The 10,177-nt window shown below is 40.9% G+C and overlaps 1 pseudogene; it reads right to left on the reverse strand.

The window, feature by feature from the left end:
- Positions 1-10,061: 10,061 nt before the first annotated feature.
- LOC123568108 (U6 spliceosomal RNA) lies at positions 10,062-10,177 on the reverse strand (annotated as a pseudogene).

The raw sequence follows: 10,177 nt of genomic DNA on the forward strand, positions 1-10,177 counted from the left end.
AAAATGTTCAACATTACTAGTCATTAGGTCCATGATGAGGTGTCATTACACATGTATTAGAGTAGCTGAAATAAAACATAGTGACAATACCAAATGTTAGTGAGGATATGAAGAAACTACCTACCAGAAATACATTTGCTGGTAGGCATGTAAAATGGTATAGTAACTTTGGAATATAGTTCAGCAATTTCTTATAAAACTAACCATACATTTACCATATGGTCCAGCAATTGTACTCAAGTAAATGGAAAGACATATCCACATAAAAACCTGTACACAAATGTTCACAGCAGTTTTATTTGTAATAGCCAAAAACTGAGACCAACCAAAACATCCTTCAATAGGTTTACGGCTGTTTAAATAGATTAATGATAGATTAAACAAATGGGGATACATCCATAGCATTCATTTTCAGCAATGAAAAAAATGGGCTATTCCCACACACAACAACTTGAGTAAATCTTAAGGATGTTGTGTTGAGTGAAAAAGACAACTTCAAAAGGTCACATACCGTATTATTCCATATACAGTTATCCCTTGAACAACACAGGTTTGAACTATGTATGTTCACTTACACGCAGGTTTTCTTCCACTTCTGCCAACTTCGAGGCAGCAAGACCAACCCTTCCTCTTTCTCCTTTTTTTCAGCCTACTGAAAACTTGAACACAAGGATGAAGACCTTTATAGTAATTCACTTCCACTTAATGAATAGTAAATGGGATTTTCTTTTTCTTTTCTTTTTTTTAGAGAGATAGGGTCTCGCTCTGTCACCCAGACTGGAATACAGTGAGGTGATCGATCATAGCTCACTGAAGCCTCAAGCTGCTGGGCTCAAGTGATCTTCTCACCTCAGCCTCCCAAATAGCCATGACCACAGTCATGCATCACAATGCCCTGCTAATTTTCTTATTTTACTTTTTGTAGAAATGGGGTCTTGCTATGTTGCCCAGGCTGGTCTCGAAGTCCTGGCCTCAAGTGATCCTCCTGCCTTGGCCTCCCAAAGTGCCATGATAACAAGTGTGAGCCACTGCGCTCACCCCCTTATGATTTTCTTAATAACAGTTTCTTTTTTTCTAGCTACTTTATTGTAAGAATATAGTATATAATATATACATGTAGTATATATAACATATAAGGTAAAAAGTACATGTTGATTGTTACATTATTGGTAAGGCTTTTGGTCAATAGTAGCCTATTAGTCGTTAAATTCTGGGGGAATCAAAAGTTATACATGGATTTTTAACTGAGTAGGGGGCAGGAGATGTTGGTGCCCCTAATTACCACTTTGTTCAAGGGTCAGTGGTACAGCATTCTTAAAAAGACAAAATGATAGAGATAGAAAACAGACAGGTGGCTGCCAGGGATTAGGGCTGGGACGTAGAAGGAGGGTGGGTGTAACTATAAAGTGGTAATATGAGAGGGATCTTGTGGTAATGGAATAGTTCTGTATCTTGATAGCAGTGGTGTAATATGAATCTACACATGTGATAAAATGGCACAGAACTATTTTTAAAATGACATATTATTTGAATACCTGCACATATACATACAGAAAATTCTAAGGTTTAAGTCATTTTCTTCCCACATTTTGAAAATATTACTCATAGGTTTTCTTTTTTCTGGTGGTATTGATGAGAGAAGTATGATATCAAGGTGATTCTTGATCTTTGTAGATAACTGGTTCTTTCCTATCTTAACTTTCTCTCTTGCTCTGTCACACAGGCTGGAGTACAGTGGTGTGGTCTCGGCTCACTGCAACCTCCGCCTCCTGGGTTCAAGCGATTCTCCTGTCTCAGCCTCCTGAGTAGCTGGGACTACAGGTGCATGATACTATGCCCAGCTAATTTTTGTATTTTTAATAGAGACGAAGTTTCACCATATTGGCCAGGCCGATCTTGAACTCCTGACCTCAAGTGCTTCTCCCACCTCAAGAATAATAAAAAATTTGGTCTTTGTCCTGGGTTCTTGGTATGGAGCTTCTAAAACCCATGGAGTTTCCTAGGTGATAACAGTGGGTTTGTTATGGTCACCAAGTGACTCCTGGTGGGCCCATACATAGCTTCAAGATAGGGGCTGGTCACCAGAAAGACCAGCCACAGGGTAGGATTTTGAGCCAGCCTGACCTCCAGGAAGGGGAGTTGTGCCCGGAGAGTCGGTTCAATCATGTGCCCAGTGGTTTAGTCAATCATACCTATGCGATGAAACCCTAGTAAAAACTAGACACCAAGCTCAGTGGAGCTTCACCAGTTGGTGAACACTGTGCTGGAAGGGTGATGTGTCCTGATTCCACAGGGAAAGGTCACGTACGTTTTGTGTATAGGACCCTCCCAGACCTCATCCTATGCATCTTTTCATTTGTCTCTTCCTGATCTGTATGCTTAATAAAATTGTAATTGTAAGTATAGCACTTTTCCAGGTCTGTGAGTCATTTTAAAAAATGATTGAACCAGAGGGTATTGTGGAACCTCAAAATTTGTAGCCAGTCAATCAGAAGTGTGGATAGCCTGGGGCCTCCTGAACTTGCTGCTTGTGTCTGAAGTCAGGACAGTCAGAGATGACTGAACCCCTTACCTTATGGAATCTGTACTAATTCCAGGTGGTTCGTGCTACAGTAGAGTTGTAATACACTCAGCTGATGTCAAAATAGTGAGGTTTTCATTATCCTTTGCAATATTTATCTGACTCTTTCATTCTAGTTTTTTCCTCCTTTTTTGGGGGGGATGTCTTTATTAATTATTCCTTCAAATATTAGCTGTCTTCTATTTTCCCTCTCCTTCTGAAATTTTTATTTTAGGCACTGGGCTCCGTGCATGAAGTTTGTTGGGGGAGTGTCTTTGGGACAACACCTTGTAAGGAATGAAGAAAGAATTAGGCAGAGGCAGTGGCAGAATTGGCCACATCACAGCTAAGGTCTCAGCTGATCTCACTGGGAGTGGGGATGGCTTCTTCGGATTGTCCTCAGTTAAGGCTCTGCCAGTCATTGGATCCAGGCTGCCCTCAGGAGGGTGTCTGATTTTGGATGAAGCAGCTCTCTTCATCTAAACTGAAGAGGGACTCAACTGAGAGTTGGCAGTCACCAGTCCTCCCATTGACGGTGTATTGAGGAAATGAGCACTTCATTACTTAAGGGGAAGAATCTAGGTCGGGGATGGCTAACAACAGCCCATGTGCCAAACCCAGCCCACAGCCTGTTTTTGTAAAAACAAAACAAAACAAAAAAAACAACTTACTTGGCATGTCTATCTTCACATAACATTTCCCCTGTTTATGTTTGTCTTTAACGTCTCCCTTCTTCTTATAAAGGCACCAGTCGTATTGGATTAGTACCCACCCTAATGATTTTATTTTAACTTGATTATATCTGCAGAGTCCCTATTTCCAAATAAGGTCATATTTACAGGTACCAGGGGTTAGGACTTCAACTTATATTTTGAGGGAGGGAACCACAATTCAATCCATGGGAGCCAGAAAATGTTATCATCTGCCATTTAAGGAAACTTCTGTAAGGAAAAACCCCATATCCCTGTTATAGGTGTGATGGTGAAGCAGGTGTGAGAGCTGAGCAGGCAGGGGTTGCACAGGTGATTCCCATGTCTATTACTCGAGCGGCCAGTCACCAGGAGGCAGCAAGTAGATTTCTCCACCGCCCCTGACTACTGAAGCCCCAGGAGTTGCTTAAGCTTATCTGCTAACCACCTTGGCAGGCTTGTAAAAATTTTGCAACATCCTTCTTAAAAAAGAAAGAAAGAAAGAAAATCCAGCAGCCAGCAAACTGTCCATAACAGAGCCAAATGACTCACTGCCAGCACTGCTCTACATGTTTTAGGAAGTCCTTATCGTCTTTCCAACAACACATCCAATTATTTTCTAAAGCAGCTTTATTCCCAGAGGATTCATTTATTTTTTGGTGTAACAGCATCTATCCCAAAAGTTAACCCCTGATGGATACCAACTGAGAGGTATCTCCAGAGGCATAATGATCAGTGTTTAAAAACCAGCACTCCAAAAAGAAAAGCCCAGGGGAGCAGGGGAAGTGCTAATATAGGCTGCCAATTTCCACGGTGTAAACACTCCCACATTGATTAATTTCAAGCTACTAATGTGAAGTCACTGAACACAGAATTGGGAAGAGGTATGTACAGTTAGCTTTTATGAGCTGATATGAAGCAACTTCAGCACATCACTGAATATCTCAATATAGAGAGAAAGTATGATTTGAGATGTACAGGGAAGACCCATTCTGGAGGCAGTAGGATTTGAAATGGACTTTGAGGGGTAGCTATGATTTGGTGGTATCTCTCTCACTACACAGTCAGCCACATCCGTTTGGCAATTTGCATCTGTCTTACTGAGACTAAACTATGAGATTCCTGAGGGCAGACAAAGTGTTTTATTCATTGTAGTGACCCTACTGTAGGTATTTCACAAGCATTTGTTGAATGCGTGAATGGAAAGTGAATAAATAGAGAGGGCAAAGGAATTTTAGGCAGAGGGGGCATTCGTGGTGTGGGCAGGACAGAGGGGAAGGAATAAATGAACAGGAGGTTTTGGGTTCAGTGAGTGGTCCATTCTTGGAGTATAGTGTTGGGACATGTGGTATTCCAATTATTTATGGCTGTGTAACAAGCCATCACAAAATTTGATGCCTTAAAACATTAACACATTTGTTTTGCTCATAAATCTGGAATTCGAACAGGGCTCAACAGGATCCGCTCATTCTGGTTCGTATGGCATCGACCGGTGCGGCCTGAAGACTAAGGCTGTAATCGTGTGAAGCCTTGCTCTCTCATCTGCCCAGAGGTTGAGCTGGGAAGACTCAAAGAGCTGGGGATTTGAATAGCTGAGGCGCCTTGAATATCTAAAACTCTGTGAGGGCTCTCTGCATGATGTCTCCAGTATGGCAGCCTCAGGGCAACTACAGTTTTTTGTACCAGCTCAGGGCTCCTGAGATGTAGATCCCAAAAAGAGCAAACCAGGAAGAAGCTGTATCCGTTTGCTGACCTACCCTTGGAAGTTACACAGCATCGCTACGCCATAGCCCCCACTCAGATTCAAGGAGCAGAAACCCAAAATCCACTTCTCAGTGCGAAGAGTGTGAGGAACATTGTAATAAGGCCATTTGGGATGAAATATATTTTTTATATATGCGATATATACATACGCTATATATTTTCCATGTATTGTGTGTGTGTGTGTATGTATGTGTGTGTGTGAATACATTGGAGTGGCCGCTACTGGAAAATACAATCTGCCACACATAGTAGATGGAAGGTTGGAAAGTTGGATGAGGCCAAATTGGAAGGGGTCTTGAATGTCTTAGTAAAGAGTTTGCTCTAAGATATGGAGCCAACCCAAATGCCCATCAATGATAGACTGGATAAAGAAAATGTGGCACATATACACCACGGAATACTATGCAGCCATAAAAAGGAATGAGATCATGTCCTTTGCAGGGACATGGATGAAGGTGGAAGCCATCATCCTTAGCAAACCAGCACAGGAACAGAAAACCAAACACCGCATGTTCTCACTCCTAAGTGGGAGTTGAACAATGAGAACACATGGACACAGGGAGGGAAACATCACACACTGGGGCCTGTTGGGGGGTGGCGGGTGAGTGGAGGGAACCTAGATGATGGGTCAATAGGTGCAGCAAACCACCATGGCACACGTATACCTATGTAACAAACCTGCACTTCTGCATATGTATCCCCGAGCTTCAAGTAAAATTTTTTTTTTAAAAAGGGTTTCTCTATTTTTCCTCTAGAAGCAATTGACATACCAGTTGCTTATCCTCCCCCAGGGTTCCACATATGTAGGTTCATCATCCCCAGCAGACCTGCAAAACTAACAGGTAGCATCATCATGTCTTTTTATTTTATTTTATATTTTATTTGATGTGGTCTCACTGTGTGCCCCAGGCTGGTCTCAAACTCCTGGGTTTAAGTGATCCTCTCCCCTCAGACTCCCAAAGTGTTGGGATTACAGATGTGACTCACTGCATCCAACCCTTAGAGATCTTTAAAAAAAAAAAAAAAAAAAAAACTTCCCTCTGGCTGGGCGCGGTGGCTCACACCTGTAATCCCAGCACTTTGGGAGGCTGAGGTGGGTGGATCATGAGGTCAAGAGATTGAGACCATCCTGGCCAACATGGTGAAACCCCATCTCGACTAAAAAAATACAAAAATTAACTGGGCGTGGTGGCATGCACCTGTAGTCCCTACTACTTGGGAGGCAGAGGCTGGAGAATGGCATGAACCTGGGAGGTGGAGGTTATAGTGAGCTGAGATTGTGCCCCTGTATACCAGCCTGGTGACAGAGCGAGACTCCATTTCAAAAAGAAAAAAAAAAAGAAAAAAAAAATCCTTCCTCAAATGTCAGGGCTCTGCGTTTCATGGCACGTCAGTATTTGAAATCCAAGTGTCTATTTGCCCAAGTGAATAATGATGGCAAATCAGACCATACTGGACATGCTTCTTGCCTGCCTCCCAGCTGGCACAAACCTGTATCTCACTTGGGCAGGTGATAATGGGGTGGCCTGTGATGGCCTACACTGGTGACAGCACTGAGTATCAAAATTGTCCGAACACATCTAGATTGACTCTGGGCTTATTGCCCAATAGCTCAAAGAAGAGGCCAAACCCACAGTGTTGATTCTTGCCGAATACATCACACCTAATGTTGATTCCATCTGCCGAGGGATGCTGGATCCAGACGGAATGCAATTTGCATTCACAGAGCCCAAGCTGCTAGTCACTTCCATTCAAAATTGTGGCCTTTCTCTGCAGGGTCTCTATCTAGCCTGTTTGAAGGGTTCGAGATGAGGACACACTAATTGGCTTTGACTGTTTTTCTGAGCCACAGATGGGGAGAAGCTGCCACTGAGTTTTGGATGAGTGTCCTTTGTCTCTGTCCTCCATTCTTTGCTGACTTCTCTCCTTGCAACAGTGAGAAATTTGTTTCTGGCCGTAAGGCAGTTGTTGGGAGGAATCCTGAGACAGTGTGCTCTTTCCAATATTTGTCAAACCACAGATGTTCCCCAACGGAGAGAAGATGGTTGCAGGAATACAGGGAAGACATTGTAATGAATACAAAATCCTTTCTTTTGCTCCCAACTTGGAATGGGCTGCTTTCAAAAGTCTGGAACTAAGAACACACATTTTCCCATAGAATAACGATGCCAGGCCAGGCCCACAGATGCAATTTCATCCATAACGTAAGCTAAGGGAGGAAGGTGGACATCAACCAGCAGACAGGTTGGCTCAGCCTAAGTGCTTGATGCAGCTACCTAAGCTGGTTCTGCCGTCCAGTTTTTTTTTTTTTCATTTCTGAAATTTGGAACCCTGCCAGCAGATTTCTTATAAGCTGCAAGCTCTAATGGCAAAAGCAATGAGGGTCTGAACACTGGGGCTGCCGGTGCTAAGTATAGTCATTTGTAGGACAGGATCTGCTTGCACTTTAAAAAATAATGAACTGTGGTTTCAGGTAGCTGACGTCAGGACGTTGATGTGTTTTTAATTTGTTTGTTTGTTTGGTTTCTCAATGCACTAAAGAGTTTTTGCAATGAAACCACTGAGATGGGGGTGTGGGGGTGGGAGTGGCAGGGATGCTGCTGCTCCTTCGGAGCCCTGTCCAATAGGCTGATTAACTCCGTCAGCACATGCCCAGTGCTAATACGACTAAGCTCATGCTTGCAATCCCACTTAGAGTGGCCATTTCATTTTACACTTAGGAAAAGTATTATAAGGCCACAAACTATATATTTAAGCAGGCCTCTTGCCACTTGTTTGCCACAGCTCTGCAAACAACCTGAGGCTTATATTGGTAGTATTGAGTGAAGATAAAGTTGGAGAGTATAGAGTCCCTGTTGTTCAGTGAATTCTCTGTGTTAAGTGCTCTGTTTGGACATAGGGAATTTTGCTGAATGAAACATCTTACTATAAGATTCCCTGTGTGATACACCCATTCTCATTGTCAGATATTAGGAATTTTGTTTCTCTTGTATCTAGCACTTTCTACAAGTAACATACAGAGATATTAATTTGGCAATTTCCTTCCTTCTTTCCTTCCTTCCTTCTTTCCTTCCTTCCTTCCTTCCTTCCCTCCTTCCTTCCTTCCTTCCTTCCTTCCTTCCTTCCTTCCTTCCTTCCTTCCTTCCTTCCTTCCTTCCTCTCTCTCTCTTTCTCTCTTCTGTATATTTTATGTACACAACTTAATGTTCTGATATACGTATATATACAGTAAAATGATTACTGCAGTCAAGCAGATTAACATACCTATCACCCTCTGTGGTTGCCTCGTTTTTTGTGTGGTAAGAGCACCTAAAATCTATCTTAGCAAATTTTCAGTATCCAAAACAGTATTGTCAACTATAGTCCTCATGCTGTACATTAGATCCCTAGACCTGTTCATCCGTATATAACTATAACTTTGTATCATTTGATCTATTTCTCCCCATTTACTCCCCACTGGTAACCACTGTTCTACTCTCTCTTTCTATATTTTTGACTTTATTTTAGACTCCACATATAAGTGAGATCATGAAGTATTTTTCTTTCTGTATCCAGCTTATTTCACTTAGCATATTATCCTCCAGGTTCATCCGTGTTGTTGCCAGTATCAGTATCTCCTTTTTGATGCTGAATAATATTCCATTGTATAGACACCACAATTTCTTTATCCAGCCATTCATCAATCGGCACGTAGGGTGTTTCTACATCTTGATTCTTGTGAGTAATGCTGCAGTGAACACGGGAGACAGACGCCTTTACAAGATGCTGATTTCATTTCCTTTTGGTTCATACCCAGCATAGAGGTTGCTGGATCATATGGTAGTTCTATTTTTAGTTTTTGAGGAACTCTCAAAGTTTTCTGTAATGGCTCTACCAGTTTAGATTCCCACCAACAGTGTAGGAGGCTTCGTTTTTCTCCACATCCTCATCAACAATTTTTATCTTTGTCTTTTTGATAATAGCCATTCTAACAGGTGTGAGGTAATTTCATTGTGGTTTCAATTTTCATTTCCCTGATGATTAATGGTGTTGAATACCTTTTCTTGTACCTGTTGGTCATTTTTACATCTTCTTTGGAAAAATGTTTATACAAGTCCTTCGTCTATTTTAAATTCAGGTTATCTGTTTGTTTGTTTGTTTGCTATTGAGTTGTTGAAGTTCCTTATATATTTTGAATATTAACCCCTTATCAGATATATGGTTTACAAATATTTTCTCTCAATCTGTAGGATACCTTTTCATTTTATTAATTGTTTTCTTTCATGTGCAGAAACTTTTGTTTGATGAGATCCACTTGTTTTCTTTTGCTTTTATTGCCTGAGCTTTTTGTGTGATATCTAAAAACATTCACTGCTGAGGCCAATATCGAGGAGCTTTTTACTACATTTTCTTCTAGGATTTTATGGTTTCAGGTCTTATGTTCAGGCTTTTATTCATTTTAGGTTGAATTTTGTGTGTAGTGCAAGATAAGGGTCCAGTTGTATTCTTTTGCACGTAGCTACCCAGTTTTTCCAATGCCATTGATTGAAAAGACTGTTCTTTCCCCGTTATATGTTTTTGGTGGCCTTGTCTAAAATTAGTTGACCATATATGCATGGGTTTACTTCTGGGTGCTCTGTTCTGTTCCATTGGTCTACATGTTGGTTTTTATGCCAGTACCATAGTGTTTTGATTACTCTAACTTTGGAATATAATTTGAAATCAGGAAATGTGATGCCTCCAGCTTTGTTTTTCTTTTTCAAGATTGTTTTGACTATTTAAGGTGTTTTGTAGTTCCACATGAGTTTTAGAATTGTTTTTCATATTTCTGTGAAAAATGCCATTGGAATTTTGATAGAGATTATATTAAATCTGTATATTGCTTTGGATAGTATGGCCATTTTAACAATATTAATTCTTTCAACTCATGAATATGAGATATCTTTCCATTTATTTGTGTAGTTTTCTATTTATTTCACCAGTGTTTTATGGTTTTCATATAAGGTTCAGATCTTTTACTTCCTTAGTTAAATTTATTCATAAGTATTGTATTCTTTTTTAAATTAAAAAAAAATTTTTAATGGAACACTTCACAAATTTGCATGTCATGCTTGCGCAGAAGCCATGCTAATCTTCTTTGTATCATTTCCACTTTATCATTTATATGTGCTGCCAAAGTGAGCAC

Source organism: Macaca fascicularis, chromosome 12 (genome assembly GCF_037993035.2).
Source record: "Macaca fascicularis isolate 582-1 chromosome 12, T2T-MFA8v1.1".
In the NCBI taxonomy this organism is placed as follows: domain Eukaryota; kingdom Metazoa; phylum Chordata; class Mammalia; order Primates; family Cercopithecidae; genus Macaca; species Macaca fascicularis.